Source organism: Macrobrachium nipponense, chromosome 39 (genome assembly GCF_015104395.2).
Source record: "Macrobrachium nipponense isolate FS-2020 chromosome 39, ASM1510439v2, whole genome shotgun sequence".
Taxonomy (NCBI): Eukaryota; Metazoa; Arthropoda; class Malacostraca; order Decapoda; family Palaemonidae; genus Macrobrachium; species Macrobrachium nipponense.
In genome coordinates, this window is record NC_061099.1 from 46,662,309 (window position 1) to 46,684,808 (window position 22,500).

At 38.0% G+C, this 22,500-nt stretch overlaps 1 long non-coding RNA gene across 1 annotated transcript in view; it reads right to left on the minus strand.

Moving 5' to 3' along the window:
• Positions 1 to 4,289: 4,289 nt before the first annotated feature.
• LOC135210566 (uncharacterized) overlaps positions 4,290 to 22,500 on the minus strand; it is a 358,564-nt gene continuing 340,353 nt past the window's right edge. Inside the window, exon 3 of the long non-coding RNA XR_010313545.1 lies at positions 4,290 to 4,333. This is a non-coding gene — a long non-coding RNA (uncharacterized LOC135210566). The remainder of the gene's footprint in view (positions 4,334 to 22,500) is intronic.

Below are 22,500 nucleotides of genomic sequence, written 5' to 3' on the forward strand. Positions count from 1 at the left end.
AAAAAAAGTGAGAGATAATCATCTCAGAGGGGAGAATGAGCCAGCCCTTCCAGATATAATTACTTGTTAATTATATCATCATTATTTATAATCAAGTCTTATTAAAGCGTTAGGATGAATTTCGTTATTACTTTTTCTGCGCGATCATTCAAAATACTTTAACACTTACTTCTGTGAAAAAATATCATATTCCTCGTGATAATTGGCTAATGAATCATCAGGCGATGCTGGAGGAACATTAAAATCTAACTTCAATAAAATCGGGTTTGTTGAATATTGTTTCTGGGTTGACATGCATATATTAATTTGGCAATTAGGTTCTGCATTTTTTCTTTTTTCAGAAAAACGAAATAACTACCGGTTTTTACATCTTTATCTCCATCCTAGCTTCTGAACCCTAAGAGCCTTAAACTTTTTAAGGCTCAATAATTCTTTAGTAAATTCTATTTATATATATATATATATATATATATATATATATATATATATATATATATATATATATATATATATATATAAAGGCCCATTAAAACGCTCTGGTTTAAAGTTAAGGACTATATTTCGGTGGACTGGTCCCACCCTTCTCAAGTAATGAATGACAAAAGAAGTTACATTTGCGAAATATATGGTGGGAGATATGCCCTTAGGTGATGCCTGGCGTCACCGGGAAGCCGATTGTCTTAATCCGCTTCATTGTTGCCTTAAGGAAGATATATATATATATATATATATATATATATATATATATATATATATATATATATATATATATATGTGTGTGTGTGTGTGTGTGTGTGTGTATGCTCACAGCTTTTGCCTAGTGTTTCACTTATCAGCAGTTTAAATCCCACGGAAAAAAAGACTATATTATGCACAGGAAAACAGTTCCTCCAAAGGGGAGGAATGATTGATATGTTTACCCACTGATGGTTTGGTCGTAATAATTGATCTGTAAGAAGGATGGCATTTTTTTTTCTCTCGATCTTCCTTATGAGCTTTCTCTTGGGTACTACAATTAACAAGTATCGTTCCAATCCTAGGCATAATAGGGGTGATGAAATATGGAGAGTAATGGCAATAAAGTTTTCTTGTAAAATTAAAATAAGGTACAAATTAGCTCTACGGACATTACATTCCACATTTCACTACCCTTATTATGCCTGAAATTGGAATGCTATTTGTTAATTGTAGTACCCAAGAGAAAACTATCATACAGAAGATAGAGAAAACTCTTCACAAAATCAAAGTGGCAGATATATTATTATTATTATTATTATTATTATTATTATTATTATTATTATTATTATTATTATTATTATTATTATTATTATTATTATTATTATAACAAAATACTCATAATCGATAGAATGGGAAAGTAAATCCAAAGTAGTATGCCTGTATATACTTTAAATAAAAAAAATCAAACAGGTATTCTACTATGAATTTACTTTCCTATTATTATTATTATTATTATTATTATTATTATTATTATTATTATTATTATTATTATTATTATTATTATTATTATTATTATTATTATTATCAAGCTAACAGCCTACCCATATTTTCTGCAAAAATATTATCCGCATTGTACGTTTGTTGTTAACAGGGTCTATGAGAGCTTCCCTCCCTTGCTGTAACATGCTTGCATTATCAGTTTAATGTTGTTGCAGTTACCTTCAGCCCTACAATTCTCAATATATTAAAAGGGAGCTTGGTTACCTGTCACTGGCTTGATTAAACTTTGACTCCCATCAGAATATAAGGGCCAAACCTATTTGCCTGAAAATAGACGGAATTTGCGCTGAGGGCACAAGCTATTTCAAAGAGGGTGAACTGGAGGGAAGGAAAAGAGAGAGAGAGAGAGAGAGAGAGAGAGAGAGAGAGAGAGAGAGAGAGAGAGAGAGAGAGAGAGAGAGAGAGAGAGAATCAACATTTGTTTACAACGCAAGGAAATGTGAAATTATGCTTTTTTATTCAGTATCGTTTACCAACAATATTTATTCATTGTTCAAGAAATAATTTACTGGAGAGGGTAAAATGGGTTGGATAGATAGGGTAAGCTGAATTGCATTTTCTGTATAATCATTGAAAGGCCTCTCTCTTTCTCTCTCTCTCTCTCAGGTCCATCATTCTGAATAACGTCCATCTACGGAAAATTCCCGTCAGATTACGGTATACATATGATACTATGAAACACAACCCCCTTTCACCCAAATGTAGTAATACCGAGTACATTCATATCCGAACCGTATAATGTCAAGATATTTTCCAACACACACAAAAAAAAAAATAAAAAAGGAATAAAAATAAAAGCTCCGAGTTCAACACCCTGACAAGTAGGGCGCGAAGCGCGAAAGGCTGAAGAAGACAGGCGAAGCCCTTAATGATGATGAACATAGATGAGAGTCCATAATGAGGGGAGGGAATACTAAGAATTGAATGAATGGCAGCAAGGATTGCTTGGGGAGGGAAAGGTGCGGTGGTGTGGGAAAAGGTAAAGAAAAAGCGGTCTTGCAGACTTCGTAGCCATGTGTCTTGACAAAGGAATAAAGAATATATATATATTAATATATATATGATATATCCTATATATAGATATACTATAGATATATATATTATATATATATGATATATATATATATATTATATATATATTATATGATATATTTTATTATATATTTTCTATATATATGATATATATATAATATATATATATATATATATATATATAGATATATATATACATATATATATATTATACTATATATATATAGATATATATATATATATTTATCATAGTATAAGGCCTATGTAAGGCCTAGGGTTTTTGATTAATAATATATTGCCCATGTGTTCCCTTTGACCTATGGAATGTGGAGAACAGTGTAGAGGTAACGACCCGAGAGTAGCTGACAATGAGATTCTAGGGGTGGCGTGAGATAAAAATGCTTAGTTCAACAAGTCAATGCACGACAGTTTATGAACTCTTCTCAAAGTGCCTTTGTGAAACTGGATGCAGCTAGAACCGTGAGGCGCTATCGAACTGTGTTTGTATGTGCGTGTGCGCCTCATTCTGTTAAAAGAGTGTCATACCCAAGCCTATGAGAGGATTTTGACAGAGGGTCTTCAATTCACAGGCAAGAATTCCGTGGCATTCGCCGGGGGAGTTTTTGTGACATAGTGTTTAAGTGTCCGGCTGTTTGGGTGAGTGTTGAGTTACTTTAGCCAAAGAGTGGCTTATTATCTGTTTGACATTTTTGTGATGATATCCAATATTTAACCTCTGTCTGTTAAACTTGTGTGTGTACTTACCGGGATGTGTTCTGTATCTTTGAAACAGACGGTTCTGGAGGAGAGGGACAAAGAATTCCCAGAGGGGTGTAGACTTTTTTGGTGACTAGACAATGTACGATTTCGGGGTTTTTGAGTTAGTCTGTAAGACTGGATTACTTGATTGATTGATTTATTTATTCGTTGTTAATAAACGTGAATGTTATGATGCAACTCTCTCATTTTCATTACCTGTTAGAATGGAGAGAAAGAGGTGTCGGTGCCAGAGAGAGAGAGAGGGATTGCCGAGAGAGAGAGAGGCTGTGTGTGTAATGTTGTGTGTGGTTTGCCTTCCGTTTCGTGTCACGCTTACCTAATGAATAATGGGGGGGGGGGGGGGGGAATCCCCCCATTAACACACACACACACACACACATATATATATATATATATATAATATATAGATATATATATATATATATATATATATATATATATCTATCTATATCTATATATCTCTATATATATATATATCTATATCTATTATATATATATAATATAATAATAATCAATATTATTATTATAATATTATAAATAGATATCCTATATAAATATAAATAGATATATAATATATAATATATATATATATATAATACCTATATATCATATTTATAATATCTATAATAATCGTATACTGTAATATTATCTAATATAATCTAATCTATATATAATATTATATATTATTTATTTTTATATATTATAATATATATTAGATATAAGATATATATATATTTTATATATTATTATATATATATATTATAACCCATACATTATATATATTTCTCTCCTGCCTGTACGTTAGCGTATGCTATTTTTTCTTCTTTTTTTTCATACCTGCAGAGGTATACCAACTTGAATTTTTACAACGATCAAAAACATGTTTCAGGATTCGTCAGTTAAAGAAGTGCACATCAGTTGAATTAAAAATAAATTAGGTATTCCTATAAAGTACTCACTTTGATAATATGCAGTTTTACCAAGAAAGCTTCGAAGTTGCAGCCTGAAAGAGATGCAGAATAATATAATAATGATGATAATAATAATAATAATATAATAATAATAATAATAATAATAATAATAATAATAATGATATAGGAAAACCTAAAAAGAAGAAGGTTACACTAATAACAATGAGACGCAGTTATTATAGTTGCAAAGCAGAACTCCCCTTTACTGAACAATTTTCGATGCCATTCAAAACTATGGTAGAATTTTATCCTGGAACACTATCAAGATTTTTGTTCGATCATGATAAATTTCCGGAAATTGTACGATCGAGGGCCATTAAATGGGATGAAATTGGAACCCAGAAGTAAAAGAAGGGCGTGGCTGGTGAGGTGAAGTGAGGGAGCATTGAAATAGAACGTTATTGAACAATCACTGGCTATGCAAAGCACTTGTGTTTTAACATTGTAATGCAATGTATATTGAAGCATAAACAGCTTTGATGGTTTTGATGTAAGTATGTGTAGTATACATTATGTGTATTATATATATAATATATATATATATATATATACATGTATGTATGTATGTATATATATATATATATATATATATATATATATATATATATATATATATATATAATATATATATATATATATATGGGTGTATATTATATATATATATATATATATATATATATATATATATATATATATTATATATATATATATATATATATATATATATATATATATATATATATATATATATATATATATTATATATACATACACACACACACACACACACACTCAATGTAGCACGATTGAACGCGCGCTTGAGTATATCATAAAATCCACGCGTCATGTAAGTGTAAATTATTGTTTTTATTTTTAAATCAGCCTTGGTCGAGTGTAATATTTTCTTTATTTTTATGTTTAAGTATTAACGTACAGTTGGACACAGGTTTCCCTGGTACACCGTCTTGCGAGACTTCGAAAAATTACATGGTAACAGTGTTTACTGCGGGAGATGGGGGGGAGAACCCCTTCTCTGCTAACAAGAGTTCCACCAATAAGTCCGTTTGGTGGGCGGAGTTATTAGGTATGGTTGGAGAAAGACACACCACACACACACACACACGGAGTAAAAAAAAATCTGAGCACTTTATATCGTTGTAATGAAGATTGTTGTCTCACTTGTAACATAAGTTTGTTTATTAAGGTTCCAATTAACATTCGGTCAAGACATTATCTTACATCCGTGTCTATTATTATATATCGGTCATATTCATTACACAATACTTAAAATTTATCAACATTTTAAAGTTATATTGGTATTGCCGAAAATCACGAACATCATAACAGGATATTTCAACCTTATCACGTAAGCCAAGTTTACAGCATCGGTTGCAGTGCGTTTCCTACAAATTCTACAATAGGAAGCTATAAAGAGAAGCTCAGCAGCAAATGATTGAATATACCCAAAAATTCAATGAATTTGTTGAGTCTCCGACACTTAGCTCCTCTCTCTCTCTCTCTCTCTCTCTCTCTCTCTCTCTCTCTCTCTCTCTCTCTCTCTCTCTCTCTCTCTCTCTCTCTCTCTCTCTCTCTCTTATACTAGCTAACTTATATATATCTCTCAGCTATACTAGTTAACTTAGTGACAAGAAAAACTCCTGCGCTCAGTATGCAGTTCTGATATGTCATTAGTGTATTCAAGAGAGGATCAGTGACCCAATAATATCGAAGATTGCCCTTCCTGACCATACCCATAAGCATAATCAAAGCAAAGAAATTTCTCATCTCTGACACTGTAATGTCATAAACTCTTGTTCCCTAGAGTGTTCGCTTGCTATATTACCCCATTTCATAATATTAAATTAACGATTGGATCTCTCTACAGTTAGTTCCATTATAGAATCATTAAAAATAGAATAAAAAAACTTTATTCCTGATATACTATCATCAAAATAGAAGGTGTGCGGCAAAAAAATATCGCCACCAATCCTTTGCCACACAGGATTACCTCCCCTCCCCCGCGCAGTTCATACAAATGGAAGACGAGCAGTGCAAACGGCCAGCAAGACCTCTAATAAGGAACTAAGTAGTACAGAACCAATACCGATACAATAAGCTATGAAGGCGCACAAAATTAAAAACTTAAAAACGTCACATGACGTAAACAACATGTGTGGGACGACTTCTGCAACACGTCATATGACGTGGTTGACCTTTTAAGGGTTAACTGTTTTTTTTTTTTTTTTTTTCTAAAATCATGTATGCACTGATATATTATAGACTATATATTTCGTTGACCTCAGGTGATAGGTGAAGTCATTTGGGCTTTCCTTATAGTGGCTGACATAAAGAGAGTATCATCTACTGAATTGACAGTCACCTTTTAAAATGTCCCACAGAGCATATGACCCCTATACTCAGAAACGACAACGATGGCCAAAAAATATGCCACATTTTACTCTTGTTCATATAACTTAGGTTTTAACCAAAGATACATTGAACAAAGTATACAGGTAAAGCAATTTGCCAATACTGTTACCGACCTCACTGTATGAAAACAGTTCTCAGCGAGTCATTCAGTTCTATAATTCAATGCTGTTAACAAGAAACGGTGATTAGGAAGACATCAAAAACATGTGGGGCCTGAGTAAGTATGAAAGTTTACTGCCATACTCTCAATATTGTATGGAGGCATTATACCATTTTTTTTTTTACAGATACTTCGAATATTATATCAAGAATATCATGGTTATAATAAAACTTGTTGTGAATTATATTTATTAAAACATATAATCAAATAACTAGTGAGAACAAAATGAGAACATTTTATGTCCTATTACAAAAAATATAACATTTATATTATAAAATCTAATACCTTGACCATCCACCCTCTCTCTGTCACTTCCCTCAATCTGTCGGGCATCGAATGAACAAGGTTGAAAATTTGCTGCGGTCTCCTACAAATTTCCCACTGAGAGTTGATGTGAGCCATGAGTTGCTGTGTTGTTCTCTCATGTTCCATTTTCCATGTGTTCACCATCTGGGCCCACACGTGTTCAATCACATTCATATCTGCTCCTTTGCTCGGCCATTCATGAAGAAGCAGGTTATCCTGTCTGGCAAACCACTCTTGAATAACGTGAGCAGTGTGAACAGGATGGGCCCTGGTGGGAAGGGAAAATTCCTTTCTCGTAACGAAGGCAAGAAGCTCAACATACTTAGCTGCTGTAAATCGTCCCTCGATACAGAACACATCACCCATACCATGCAGACACACCCAGCCCCATACGTTGCAGGTGACATGGCCGGATCGAACCACCTCAACAATGTTACGGGGTTCATATCTGAATGAGAGAAAAAAATAGGGGTGTATATATAAATCATCATATATATATATTATATATATATATATTATATATATATATATATATATATATATATATATATATATATATATATATATATATATATATATATATATATATATATATATATATATATATACCTTTGGAGAATTTAGATTCTCAGTGATGAACAACACTGAAAGAATTCTATCGTGTAATTATTTATTTAATATATTATATTTGAGGAAAAAGAGCAAATGATGCCACTGTCCCTTACCTAATATTTATCTCAGAAATCGAACTCTTATTTATGTTTACTCCCTTTATATATTTTGACAGTCCACTTCCATGGAAGAAAATCTGAATATTAATAATTAATATACAGAAGAATGTAATTGATAATTGATGCAAATAATGATTTTGCTTATCATGTCGGGTTCTATTTGTTCGCCAACAATGCAGCTTTCCATGCGATGTGGACGAGAAGCACTTCTCGTCAGTAAAGATGACCCTGCCCCAAAAGTCCAAACCCTTATCAGCATGACGTTGGGCAAAATCAAGCCTTCCCACCTTATGTCGCTCTGTCAAGAGCTCCTTCGTCGCTGGAGTCCCGTGATGAATCCCAGCAGTGTGGAGTCTGCTTTGTACTGTCATCGATGACACCTAATCCAAGGTCTTCATGAATGGCCTCGGCGTTGGTTAAGGGTTGCTCTCAAGCCGCCCTGATAATGGCGTCATCCTCAGCTGGGGTGGTTTTGCGTGGACCCCCTGGCCTAGCTAAGCAAACATATTATCTTAAATGTTTAACTTATAATTTATATAACATTGCAATCATTACAGGTTCTTCGAATTTTGTACTCGATGGATTGATCATAGTTTAGTAAACATGGCCGTATATTTTTGGTTTCAAAAGCATATCAAATAGAACGAGGTTACATATATCCATAATATTCTCAATTTGGTTGGTGGTTATTAAAATTGTAAATCATTGCTGAGCCATCACTGAAATGACATTTAATAAATAAACTATAGCTATCATAAGACACACAATGACTGTAACGGGGTGGACACAAATAAAATGCTCTTATAGGCTTAATTTTATCGAGACAACTCAATCGACTATCTAATTTTGTTGGTCGGCAAGGGCCAACCACCCACCGGTGTGGAATTATGGAGGTGCACCTGAAATATTACTGTGGTGTTGGAATGGCTGTGGATATCTGTAGTCTAACCCAAATTATAATAGCGAGACGAAATACATTTAAGAAAGAAACTTTCATATTAAATAAGCAAGATTAAATAACCATGAATAATGTAACATATCCACCAATCATTCAGCATAAACAACTTACGCATGTCGTTCAAGTTCCCACTCTTCTCCCATCTTCTTATCCACAACTGTACCCTGGTGGGGGACACACCAACATCACGTGATGTTCAATGGCTCGTATCGAGAAGCTATTGTCGCGTAAAGTGACACTTCGTCCTCGCAGAGCCAGATTTGTGTCCCTTCGATTCATGGTGATTGGTTATGAAATCTGACCCATTTAAAAATCCTGCTGACGACCTCACCTCCGTTGGGATTCAGACTGTTTCGAGTCGAGTAAAACAATACCATGCTTCATATATCATTATATCGTTCCTTGATTGTAGGATTAGCCAATAGGGATCATAATCACCATGGTATGAAATAAAGATACTACTGTTAAATATAATATGCTCATGCAATTATTGTTCCTGTTAAAAATTACATTGAGAACTGAATATTCGTTGAGCACTGCTTCGTAAAATGAGCTCGGTAAAAATGTTCGCGAATTCTCTAACCTATTTATCTGTAACTAAGATTCGTTTAAGTATGAGATTTTGCTATAGTGTACTACACCAGTACCGTAATTTATAAGAGTATCATGAATCACAAATAATAAAGAATAGACACTTGTCCTGTACGAAGAGGCAAAAGGCTCGATTAGCCAGAAATGGATATGAACACAACAGATAAAAAAAAAAACTTCGCCTACCCTCTCCCTCCACTCCACTTCTCTTCCTTCCCTCGCCTCTCCTCCCCCTCCCCTCTCTCTCTCACTCTCTCTCTCTCTCTGAATGTTACTTCAGTTTAAGTATATTTTGTACGATTTTATTTTATCTATCCATCTATCTAATCTAATAATAATAATTTACAATGTTGTTTATATCTAACGATTCACTCAGTTGTTAATTGCCAGCAAGGCTGGCACTACAGTACGGTATGGCACGGTTGATATTTAGCCTATGTGTACGGTACGGAATAACGCAACGACAATTTTACCAAAGTACGGTACGGTATAGTTCAGGTACGGAAAAAATGTGCAAATTCCGTACCGTACTACCTTACCTTAGGCATGGATATATTACTTTTGGTCTACGTTGAAAACAAGGGAACAATATTAAGCAGTAGTAGTAGCTATTACTATTTTTATCTTAAGGTCAATTTTTTTTTCTTTAGTGACTATTGACTCGGGTTATGAGTAAATTATTATAATTATTAGAGTGAGAGATATCTGCATGTATGGTGGAGTAGTAGAACGATAGACACTGTGATTGATGGTAAAGCTACTGTTATACTTGTGTTTGGTTACCTCCTTCGCAATCTTCATTTGGACTCAGGGCATCAGCCATATGCTTGTATTACGAAGGTGAAGGAGAGATGGCCGCCTAGAAACATAACTGTCGGCATGGTAGCAGAAATCCGTTTGTCACGCAACTTTTCAACTTTTTTTTTTTTAGCAAAGAGAGAGCCGCCAATTGCATACAGATTGGTTTGAATAGGTAACTGCTTATAGTTGCTCTATGTGTTACAAATAAAAATTTAGCATTTTTACCGGACATTCATTAGAGTTAAAGCCTTGATTATACCGAAAAATTATAGCAAAATCTCGTACTGATACCAGTCTTCATTACAGTGTTATTGACCAAAAACGTGACTGCACTGTCTGTGAAACTCACAGTAATAGCTTTACCAATTACAAATAAGCATTACCTTTTATTCAGGCTTGGAGTAATTGTCATTTATCTGAAATGTTTTTAATTACACGTTTTGAAGTTAACTGTAATTGCGGTTGTTTCTTATTTATACTTAATGGTAATTGTAATTGTAACTGAAAAGTTGAAATAATAAAGTACTTTATTTGAAATTGTTATCCTTGAGCAGCCCTCTTACTTTTCGAGGACTCATCTTAACCAAATGCAATAGAGAGATGTTTTGAGTCGCTACCCAATTTATTTATTATATTATTAAGGGAGAATCTTAACAAGCCAGCTACCAATTCTAAAAAAAATTTTATTCCATTTATTTCCTTTTTTTGTGCAAAAAATTTTGTGAAAATTTTTTCCCATATTTGAGTTTTGTATGTTAGTATTATTTTCTTATAATCATCATAATAATTTTCAACACAATAAACATACTAACAATTTACTTAGGCAAATCATAGGATGTTAACGATAATTTTTGCAGGTCTAAAATATTTTAGATATGTTTATTTTGTATTTGTACTAAAGGTATTATAAGATACAACTTACAATTGTTGGAGAAATTGACTGTAAAAGGACACCAAACTCAAGTATAAAGTCTTTGCAACTATCTGCATTTTTTTAAAGGAAATAGGTGTGCGAAATGTAATTGAGTAATACATTTTATATATGTATTTGTAGCTGTGATTACAATTTAGAAATATTAAAATTATGAAATTATACTAATGATTGTATTTGATATTGTTCCCCATCTTGTAATTGAAGTTGTAATTGTAATTCGATAACAGGTCAGGTAGTTATGATTCTAATTGTAATTGACATAAAGCAAACGTAATTACCCCTAACCTGCTTATATTACATAAGATATGCGACAGTAGCTACTTCATACGAAATGGATGAGCATAAAAATAATGGGAACAAAAATAAAAAACAAATTATGTATACATGGGAGAAAACTGATTAGAAATTCAGTGATTTTTCCACTGCACTGCGAATTGTTCAGTCTTTCTCGGGATCTGTGGGGTTCGTGTCTGCACCCTTATTTGGCCAGTCAACCAATTCAAATCCTCTCGACCTTGAAACCATTCCTGGACTACTCTGGCCGTATGGATGGGACAGCCGTCATGAATGAAAATGACAGGACTAGGTGGAAAGGGATAATTCCGCTGGTGAAGTGAAGGGAGGAAGAAATCCTGAAGAATTTTAACCTATTTTTCATTGGTGAAACCCTTCAGTCTTGGTGATATCACATATACCATGTAAGGAAATCCAGGCCCACACGTTTACAGTTACAAGCCACTCCTGGCCACTTCGTAAATGTTTCCTCGGTGGTATCTGAAGGAAAACAATCTGAAATTTTTTACAATTTACTCGTTGCTTTCCATAACAGGGAAAATAATGATATATCGTTTTGGAGAAATGTAATGCTAAGCTGATTAGTGGAATTCACGTTAAGAGAGGAACAGCACCACCTTTAGTAAACAGCGTTTCAAACAAATAATTAACAATCTATCATTATGAAGACATACAGAATTTTAAACGTTATCAATGACAGTAATGACCTGAGATGCTGCAATGCCAGTAACAGCCAATCAATCAATCAGTCCCAGTAATCGTGTGATTTAATATATCACTTTGTTCAGTGATAACGATATCACTGCTATAGCACCCCTATTACACCCTAACAAGTTTGTCACCCAATCATGGCTAGACTGAGGTGTTGTATAAATTTTGATAGGTTATCTGTCCTCTGCTAGTAGTATTCGTTATAGTCTCCAAATGAACAGCAACATATAGTTCTCCGGGCGCAAATCGTCGCTCTACGAGAAAGTGGGCTTTCAATACGTGCTGTTGCATAGTGTCTCCTACAACAGTAAATAAATGGAAAAGGAGGCACGCTTAGACTGGGAAATTGACCGACTTTGGATAGCATTTATTTATTTCATTTATTTACTATTTTCTAAACTATAAACCTTATAAACCCGTGAAATTATGAAACCTAATTACAGTTGCCTTGGTCCTGTTGAACTCTAATAGTGATTCTTTCTCTTTACTTACCAAATAGCGTTCCCATAAGTAAACAGGCTATAACTAATTTTGATTATCTAGGTATCTGCATGTTATTACGTATTTCAGTTCGAAGACCTCCACCCATTAGGATAACGACGACGTTCGACAAGCAACAGAAGAAGATCCTTTTACCAATACTATTGCTATTTGTGAACGTCTGGCATTAAATGTTTCGGCTATGACAGTGCGAAGACGTCTGCATGAGGCAGGAATACCTCATAAAATTCCTGCCAAGAAGGAATTTCTCGCCGAACGGCATCGTGCTGATAGGCTTGCCTTTGTTCAACAGTTTGTGGAGGAGGATATGGAATTTTATTCTCGAGTCGTATGCAGTGACGAAAGGTCTTTTACTAGCAGAAGTCACGGCAGAATACATAACTGAAGACCGAGTAATATAAGGTGAGTTCCTATAATTAATAATAACGGTCAGGCTATAATAATTATAAGCAAGGGTAATATTATAATCAAAAGATAATAATTCTGTCAATAACCATGTATTTTCCGCTAATTGAATTATATTGCCACGAGAAGTGTGAAAATAAAAATTCTTCATTGAAAACCCCCCATTAGTTCTACTATTGCCAGCTTTCAGGCATTAAGCAAATGCATTATTAATGTTATGAATAATCACGTAGGCAAACTTATAATATAGAGTACAGCCTGTTTACTGAATTAAAGAATATCATATCATAACGGACCGTTGCAGATCAAACTTAATGCTATTATAAGTATTAATCCTTGCAGATGAATAAACATTCTTAACTTAATGCAAGGGTTGTTACTTAGCATTTTATTTCCCCAAACGATATAGCATTATTTTCCCTATTACGAAAAGCAAAGCGTAAATTGTTAAAAAATATTTTTTTTCCCTTTAGATACTACAGAAGAAACATTTACGAGGTGACCAGGTGACCAGAAATGGGCATGTCACAGTAAACGTGTGGGGCTGGATCTTCTTACATTGTATGGATGATATCACCAGGACTGAGTGGAGGTTCACTGGTGAAAAATACATTGATATTATTCTGGATTTCTAACTTCTTTCACTTCAACAGCGGAATTATTCCTCCCCACCTGCTCCTGTCATTTTCATTCACGACCGCTGCTCCATCCATACGGCCAGAGTAGTCCAGGAATGGTTTCAAGGTCGAGAGGATCTGCAATTGCTTGACTGGCCAAGTAAGGATACAGACATGAACCTCACTGAGAATATTTAGGCTAATTTGGTAAAATGTTGGGAGCCTGAGAGGGAGAGGAGACCAGATCAACTTATGGACCACTGGGAACACAATGGAAGCTATTCCACATCCGGCCACAGATCGTCAGAAACCATGAATCTTCTATGTCTAACAGATTACAAGAGGTGATCTAAGAGGAAGGTGGCTGGACTTCTCACTAATATTAAAAATAAATGTAAAAATTGAGTGTGTATATTTGGATTACCCCATGGGTTCCGCTGAACTTCCATGTCGTATGATGTAAAAAAAAAAATCGTAAACACACCTATGCACATCGTTTAGCTCCAGGTCATGATCATTATGATATATTTATTAGAAAGGTGAATTTGATATCTTAAAGGAGTTCAAAATCTAAAGCGAATTTCGCCATCCTGATTTTTTCTTTAAAAATTATTTAAAAAGAGAACCCTAGGACAGTATCATCAAACTACATTTCTCCAAATAGCTCTTTCCACAATGGACAGGTAAATGACTGAAGGGGCTGTTTAACAACAGAGACGTCTGTCTCTTATCCTCACACGAATGATAATAAGAGCGAAAGGAATTTCTGTCCGTAGGACATTAAAACATGTATCACAATTAATATATTAGAAAATATAAGCCAAGTAGATATGTTTATCCATATCATGTAATAATTATTGTAATGAACGATGTGTAGCGAATAACCTCTACAGTATATTCAAGAGGGAATACAAATCCAACTATGAATACATGAAACCTCTGAATATCAACAATTGTTTATCATTGGCAAACGAATTAAGTTTACCATATGGGAATGGTTAAAAGTTTGCACCAAGTTTGGGAGGCCTTCTTCACTTCCATTACACGTTGTGGAATTTTCTCTGTCCCTAGTAGTTTCATTTTGAATCCTCAGTAACGTCTAGTCTCTCTCTCTCTCTCTCTCTCTCTCTCTCTCTCTCTCTCTCTCTCTCTCTCTCTCTCTCTCTCTCTCTCTCTCTCCTTTTCATTCTATATGTATTTCAAGAGAGAGTGAGTTTAACTCAATCCTTGTTCTTGTAAATGTTTTTGTATTCAGAAAATCTACAGTACTGTAATAATATTAGGATAAACACTAAAAACACGCAGGCATTAAAGATAAACAAGAAAATATTTCAAGTGGAGCTTTTCGTTAGAAATACACTCTATCCACGAGCATATCTAGTACTTCGTCCACTCATCGGGGTCGCAACAGGCCCACCTTACCCCTAGCCCCCGATCCATTTCAGTTGTAGCAATGCTGAGGGCATCGGTACAGCAAAAGCAAGAAGCTTGTCAGTTTGAATTACATTTCAGAATTCCAAAACCTGTAAGACGGATTAACAACAAGAACTTAATCCCCGACACCACTCCCCCCGCCCCCCGAAAAAATATATATGCATATATTAGTTTAGTCAAGAATAGAGGGTGTTAATGACGTATCAAAACTGCATACTTAGCGCAGTGGTATTTCTAGATGACATGTCACTTTAAATTAGCTAATATGAGAGAGAGAGAGAGAGAGAGAGAGAGAGGAGGAGAGAGAGAGAGAGAGAGAGAGAGAGAGAGAGAGGAGCTAAGGTGTCGGCCATTTTCAACACGTTCACCGAGTGTTTGGGTACGTTCAGTGAAGTGTTGCTGCGCTTCTCTTTAGAGCTTCCTATTGTAGAATTTGTAGGCAACGCACTGCAACCGATACTATAAACTTGGCTTATGTGATAAGTTAAAATATCTTGTTATGATGTTCGTGATTCTCTCCAATACCAATATAACTCTAAAATTTTGATCAATTTTAAGTATTGCGTAATGGATATCACCGATATATAACAACAGACATGGTGGTAAGATAATGCCTTAGACGAAAGTTAAATGGAATCTTAATAAACAAACTTATATTTAAAGTGAGACAGTAATCTTAGTTACAGCGATATAACCTGCTCAGATTTCTTTCCTTTTTCTTTTACTTCGTGTGTGTGTGTGTGTGTCTTTCTCCAACCTTACCTAATGACTCCTCCCACTGAAAGAATTCCAGAGCTTATTGGTGGAACTCTTGCTAAGAGAGGAAGAGTCCTCCCCCCATCCCCCTCAGTAAACACTGTTACCATATAATTTTTCGAAGTTGCTCAAGAAGGTGTACCAGGGAAACCTGTGTCCAACTGTACATAGTTCGTTGTGCATTACGTTAAATGTTATGATAGTGATGCTGTTGCTTCTTCCTTTAGTAGATAATTATCAAACAACCCTATCAACGCTTTTTTATTGTTTACTTTCATTGGAGTGTGAGTGACGGTGCGAGTGTTGCGCTGGAAAAGCACGTCGCCTTCCCAGAGAGTTCGGGCCGTATCGTCATCCCAGAAGGACTAGTGCAGCAGCCATCTCGGAATATTTTATTTTTGACAACGCTATATTCCTCGAGGTTTGACCCACCGGTGTATGAGGAGCCACCTGCGGCGTATGTACTGATCACGGCTTTAATCTCTTTGCCTCTCAAGGATTTGTGTCACTTGCGACATGACACCCCCCCCCCCCCCCCCCCCCCCACCTTGCTTTTTCCCCCACCGTCAGAGGAGTCCACGGGTAGACAGGGCTGGCGCTGGATCCCAGCTCTGTAGGAGAGGCTTCTGCCGTGCACCGGTGTACTGAGGGTCTTGGTGCTGCTTTGCGCGTCTGGGCTGTCGAGGCTCGTGAAGAGTCACGTAGGGAGGCTAACACCAGGTATGGTGTCGACCTTTATATTTTCCTTTGGGAGACGTCTTCGGTTTATTGGTCTGACCCGGTGTTTAGTAACTCCCTTGATGTAGCAGACTGGAGGTCTCCAGTGATTCCGTGGACACCTATCTACATCCTCCAAAGGAATTAGTAAATTAGTTATGCCTTAACATAAGTGTACAGGATCTATATTGTTACATTTATTGATCTCCTCGTCTACCCAGCATTTAGTTACATATTTTGATTGGTAGAAAAGCAGCCATTTTTCTAATATCAGCTGATTTTAGGCGGGAACCCAAAGCAGGCCAGCCGTAGTTGCAGAAAGGGGGAAATAAAGACTCTTGTCAGCCATAGGGACGTATCCCAAAAAGGGAGGGTGTAGGTAGCCAGGTACTTATTAGGCCTACGTCTTAAGCTCCTTTTTCCTGTGAACCCCTTGCTGGCCGTATGTTCTGTTTCCAGGATGCCCTGCTCTTGGGGGGTTAAGCTGAACCCATCCCCCATGAAACACACCTGCCTTTGACCTCAGTTGCCTCCAGTTGTGACCTCGGATGGATGTCCCAGCCAGCCTTCCATTTAGGCCTACCAAGGCGTTACTGGCGCCCTCAGACCTGAGACAAAGCCGACGCCGCATTTCCACAAAGGTCTACTTACTATGGCATCTAGGTACGTCTTGTGAATCAGTCATATTGCCAGTTCTTTCCCTCCTAGTGTCGTATCTACTCCCCATTTTCAAAATTCAAACTGCTAATTCTCAAATGAACATTCCTTTGTTCGTTTTCACTGCCTCGTGGCCGCATGCCTCCCTTTTGTGATCATCCCAGCCAAATAAAGTCATTGTATATTTCATTTAACACTAAGAGTTCCTCCCCAGTGTGTTAGACAAAGTGAGTAACTGTAACGTTTGCAAGAACTCTTTAATTATTTTGTGTCTAATCTGTGATTTCTTCCAGATTTGCTGAGTCATGTGTCCAAGTCTTCGCACCCACAAGTGCTGCATTACTGCAAGATAATATGAATAATTTTGAAAACCAGCTTTTACGTGAATCTCATTCTAGCCAGCTATCATACCCTTGTGAGAGATAATATTGTCCCTCGTGCGGACCAGCTGCATTTACTCCTTCTCCAGGCCATTAAATGGCCTCTTGTAAATAATTGTGTGTAAAGTAATTAGTTGAGTTCAATGGCGATCTTTCTCTAGAGTAACTTAACTAAATCCTTTTAAGGTAAGTTTCAACCGATTTATTCTGCCTCTTCCCTAAAATATTTTCCTTTACGTTTTGGGCCAGACGAGGCCGGTTCAAATGTAAAAATGACGAACCTTGCCATGGATTCGAACCTAGCTTGCTTAAAAAGCTTGTAAAACGCGTTATCCCTTGTAAAACGTAAAACTGTAAATGATTTTACGAAGCGTAAATCGGAGCACACTTGCGGGAGACACACAGACTCACGGTAAGGTATATCATTCATATATGATTTATTTTATAACCATTGTTAGCTTAAGGTACGTTAAGGAATTATTTTAGAAGTGGTTTAAAAGAGTGTTAAGTAGAAATATTATTATTGTAACAGCCAGAGCGCCGAGTGAATTCTGCTATTTTGTATTGTGCTCACCTGACGATACACGAGCACGTGTGTGTAAGATAGATGCCAGAAAGTACTAGTTCAACCTAGGAAGTGCTTTGCCAGGGTTTATTGCTGTGTTAGCAAGCCTAGCTAGTTAGGAGTGTTCTACTAATAGTTACGGCAAAAGAAGTGTACAATTCTTTTGTCTGTGATATGTTAGGGGAATTCGTTTTAACTTAGTTTTCATTCCAAGTGTTGGTAACCGCTTAGCCTGCCAGCTCTCGTCAGCTTAGCGCATGCGCTCTCTCAGGCCTGCCAGCCAACCTTTGTTTCGCACAACGCGCAGCCATGTTTTTATCCCTTTAAGCATTATCTCAACGATTTAAGCAAAGTAACGCAAGTCTTGAAGGTTTCACGTAAATAATATCAATCTCGATACTAGTATCTATCATTCTGCCAGATAAATTAACGTTAATTCGCCTTGGATAAGAAACTAGAATTTCGTGTTGTAAATCGCCTCCGTGTTTACAGAAAATCAGCTGATTCGCCATTGCGGGTAGCAGCCCGCTCTGCTAGTGCTCACTGCCCGTTTCACCTCGTATTGCTCACCCACTCTGCTAGTGCTCACTGCCCGTTTCACCTCGTATTGCTCACCCGCTCGTTGAGCGAAAGTTTCATTTCACTTCGGACTTAACGTAACCTTTTCCATTTACAAATGTTTTGCTAACAGTTTATTCTTAAAATCCTTTCCGTCATTTCACTTGTGACAGGGACCTAGTAACCTTACGTAAAGTTAACGTAAATCTTAAAAGTAAATCACATTAAAAGAATTGTTCACGTAAAACGCATCATTGTAAATTTCATATGTAAACGCAATCAATTTCAAAGTAACGTAAAACTCGTTCCTCGCTAGTGCGTTCTGTTTTCATAAAACTTGTCCGAAAGCAATTCTTCCTTTTAAACGTTAACGTAAGGAGATCATTTAACGCAAGTTGCGTCGTATTAACTAACATTATTAGTAGTTCAAATAAATACAAGGGAGTTCGTCATATATCATTTTCACCCTCTCAGAGAGAGAGAGAGAGAGAGAGAGAGAGAGAGAGAGAGAGAGAGAGAGAGAGAGAGAGAGAGAGAGAGAGAGAGAGAGAGAGAGAGAGAGAGAGAGAGAGAGAGAGAGCCTATTATTCACCATTACGCATGCAGAATTAACATTATTTTAGTCTCTTGTGTTTCATTTACACTGAGCGTGATACGCGCCTGTGTCTATTTATTTCATTTACCGAGTACTTCAGCCAAGGACTGAGCATTTCCAATTTACCATTACCTGTCATGCCCGAGTGGTCTTTTCCATTTCTTTATCCCAAAAAGACTTGAGTATACCGCAAGCACAGATTGCACAGTGTGCACCGCAACCTCATTACTTCCATCAAGGAAGTCGTTACCAGTCTAGGACTGGCCACCACCAGTGCACGTCAGGCCTTAACATTTTACAGTGCCACTAATTCTTGACATTGTCCATCGACTGGCTACTGAAGTACACCCACCTTTTACTTTCTCTCCTCCACCATTACATTCTGCCACGAACAGAGTGCCATTTCTCTTCAGTATATTTGAGTATACTGCATTTAGTGTCGTCCGACGGGACACACCAGCACGCTACCAGTGCTCCAAAGGAACGCCTCCTGATGTGCCGCTATTCCAGCACTACTAGTGCTGTCCAAGGAACGCCTCCATAAGTGCCATTGCACCTGTACAGGCCGTACAGGTAGCTCTTTACCTGTGTGTCCGTCCTTACGGAACGCCCAATTCATTAGTGTTTCCATGTCCAAGGGTCAGTGATCCTTCGGAACACTCCCCAAGGGAACGCCTCCCGAAGTGCCGCTATACCAGCCCTAAGTGTTGTCCAAGGAACGCCTCCTCAAAGTGCCGTGCACCTGTATTGGACCTGCAGGTTGCCTATTCCAGCATCTCCCAAGTTAGGAACGCCCTTAAGTGTGATGAACACCGCACACTCCATTTGATTTTCTCACCTCATTAGAAGGTGCCATTCCAGAAGTGCCACCAACTTACGGGACACTTCCCAAGTGCCACAGAGCACACAGTCTTTTCAGACTTTTTCTCTACCACGTCGCAGAATCCATTTCCATGTGAGTGCCACGTCACCAAGTGGGCACTCCCATTCCATCCAGTACTATTCCTGGCCACCATTATTTCTAACTTTGTCCAAGCCTCTACTGCAGCCTAAGGGAAATGTCTTCCCTTGCTTCCCACGACTTCTTTGCCAGAGAGCTAGAGAAGCTCCGAACCCTCATAACTCTGGGCAAGGAGGCCGGTTACACTGGACCAGCACTCGACCAGTGGGTGAAGGCGCAGTAGGATGCTGCGCGCCTGCAAGAAAAGGAAGAAAGAGAAAACCAGAGAAAAGCCAGAGAAGTAGAGAGAATAGAGAAAGAAGCAGAGAAGAAGGAAAGAGAAGAAGAGAAAAAGCATGAGCTAGCGCTCAGAGATGAAGAAATCACTTGGCAAGCTTCCAAGCCCCAGACCATGAGCTGGACTCCTGGTAAGAGGTGGTTGTGGAGGTTCTGCACCACTTGTTGTGTGCGTGGGCATGCTGTGGATTCCGACCAGTGCCCAAGTCGATCCCTACCTTGGGATAAGAGCTTCCAGGGTGAACCTCTCCAAGGCTACCATGTAGCCCTCCCTGAGGAACAGTCTCCTACAGCCTATCGGTGGGTACATGTCATGGCCGATGCCAAAGCCCAGGTCTCCCTCATTTCAAGAAAGGCATTACCTAGGGGTGCCAAAATCCAGAAGGACGAAGAAATTCAGTTTGAATGGATTGATGGTCACCTCTGTTCTGTTCCTTCGGCCCTTCTAAAGGTGGAAATGCCCTTATTGGACCAGGAGACCAGGGAAACCACATTGTGCCGCCTGGGCGTAGTTGATAGATTTCATGAGGTTTATCAGGTGATATTGGGCCGAGATCTACTAAAGCCGTATCTCCCCTGGACGCAGCTCCCACTACCAGATGTACCAGACACCTGCAGCATGCCAGATAACCAAACCTCAATTTTAGATTCAGAGGCTAGTGCCTCCGATGTCCCCGACATCCTTTCTATTTGTGAACCTGGCCCTGACCCAGTGTCAGAGCACGAAGCTTCTTCCGCATTATCTCAGCCTCTTACCATTTCACCGCCTACCTCCTCCATTTTGGAAGAGGTAAGCCCACCAGTTAACCCCGAACTTGGAGAGGACTCTTCACCTGTGCCAGAGCACACTGCCAGCCTTGGTGACTCAAAGCTTCGCAACCTGTGGGGCCATCTCGGCCTTACCGTCCAGTGCCACGGAAGAAGTTCTGGAACAAGTTTTGTCGAGACTGTGGCCGCAAGGGTCACATGTCTGCCAACTACGGAGGGTGCGCTAATCACAATATTCCCGCCATTGCAATGGCTGTTACCAATTCTTCTTTACTAGGACCCCCAGCTAAGGGCCCTATAACTGTCGCACCCCTCCAAAGCCATTATGTGCCAAGCCACGTCAGAGCCTATGACGACTCTGGTGCTCAAATCTCCCTGATACGGAAAGATCGAATCCCCCGAGGGGTTAACGTTGACAGACGTCAACTCATCACCATTGAAGGCATCAACCATATCAAGCTGATCCTTCCGACCGTACAACTGAGAGTCACCAGACCTCCCTTCTCCAAAGTTTGTACCCTTGCAGTTGCAAGCTACATTCCATGAGGTTATGACCTCCTCCTAGGGCAAGATATGAAGTCTCCCTCGCATTTCAAAAAAACTAGGGGTCCTAACCCAACAACAAGCTACTCCAAAGCAAGGAGACATCCAAGACCTACTTCCTCCCGGAAGTACAGCCACCAACAGTCTCCCCCGTTACCAAGGAGGGAGATTGATCATTCAAAGTTCCGTTGCAAAACCTGTAACATAATAGGGCACTCCACTAATTGGCCTGGGTGCCCTAGCAAGCTACCAGCAGCGGACACTGTCCATTCTCCACAAGGCTTAACCTTCCACGCAAGACAGGAGCCTCTGTCTCCCATTACCAAGGGCCCGCTGAGAGGTATTGCACCTCCGTTACCCGTAACAGGTCCAGCTGACCTCAACTCAATGCCAGTGCCACTTGGCAGCACTGAGCAGTGCCAAGCTCCATCCAGCCTGGACGTAGAGCCACCAGAGACCTTGACCTCTGCTCCTGGACCCGAGCTAGCGCCGGCGCCTAACCTAATCAAGGATCCTCCTACAGGAGATCCTCCAACAGGAATGGAGCTTA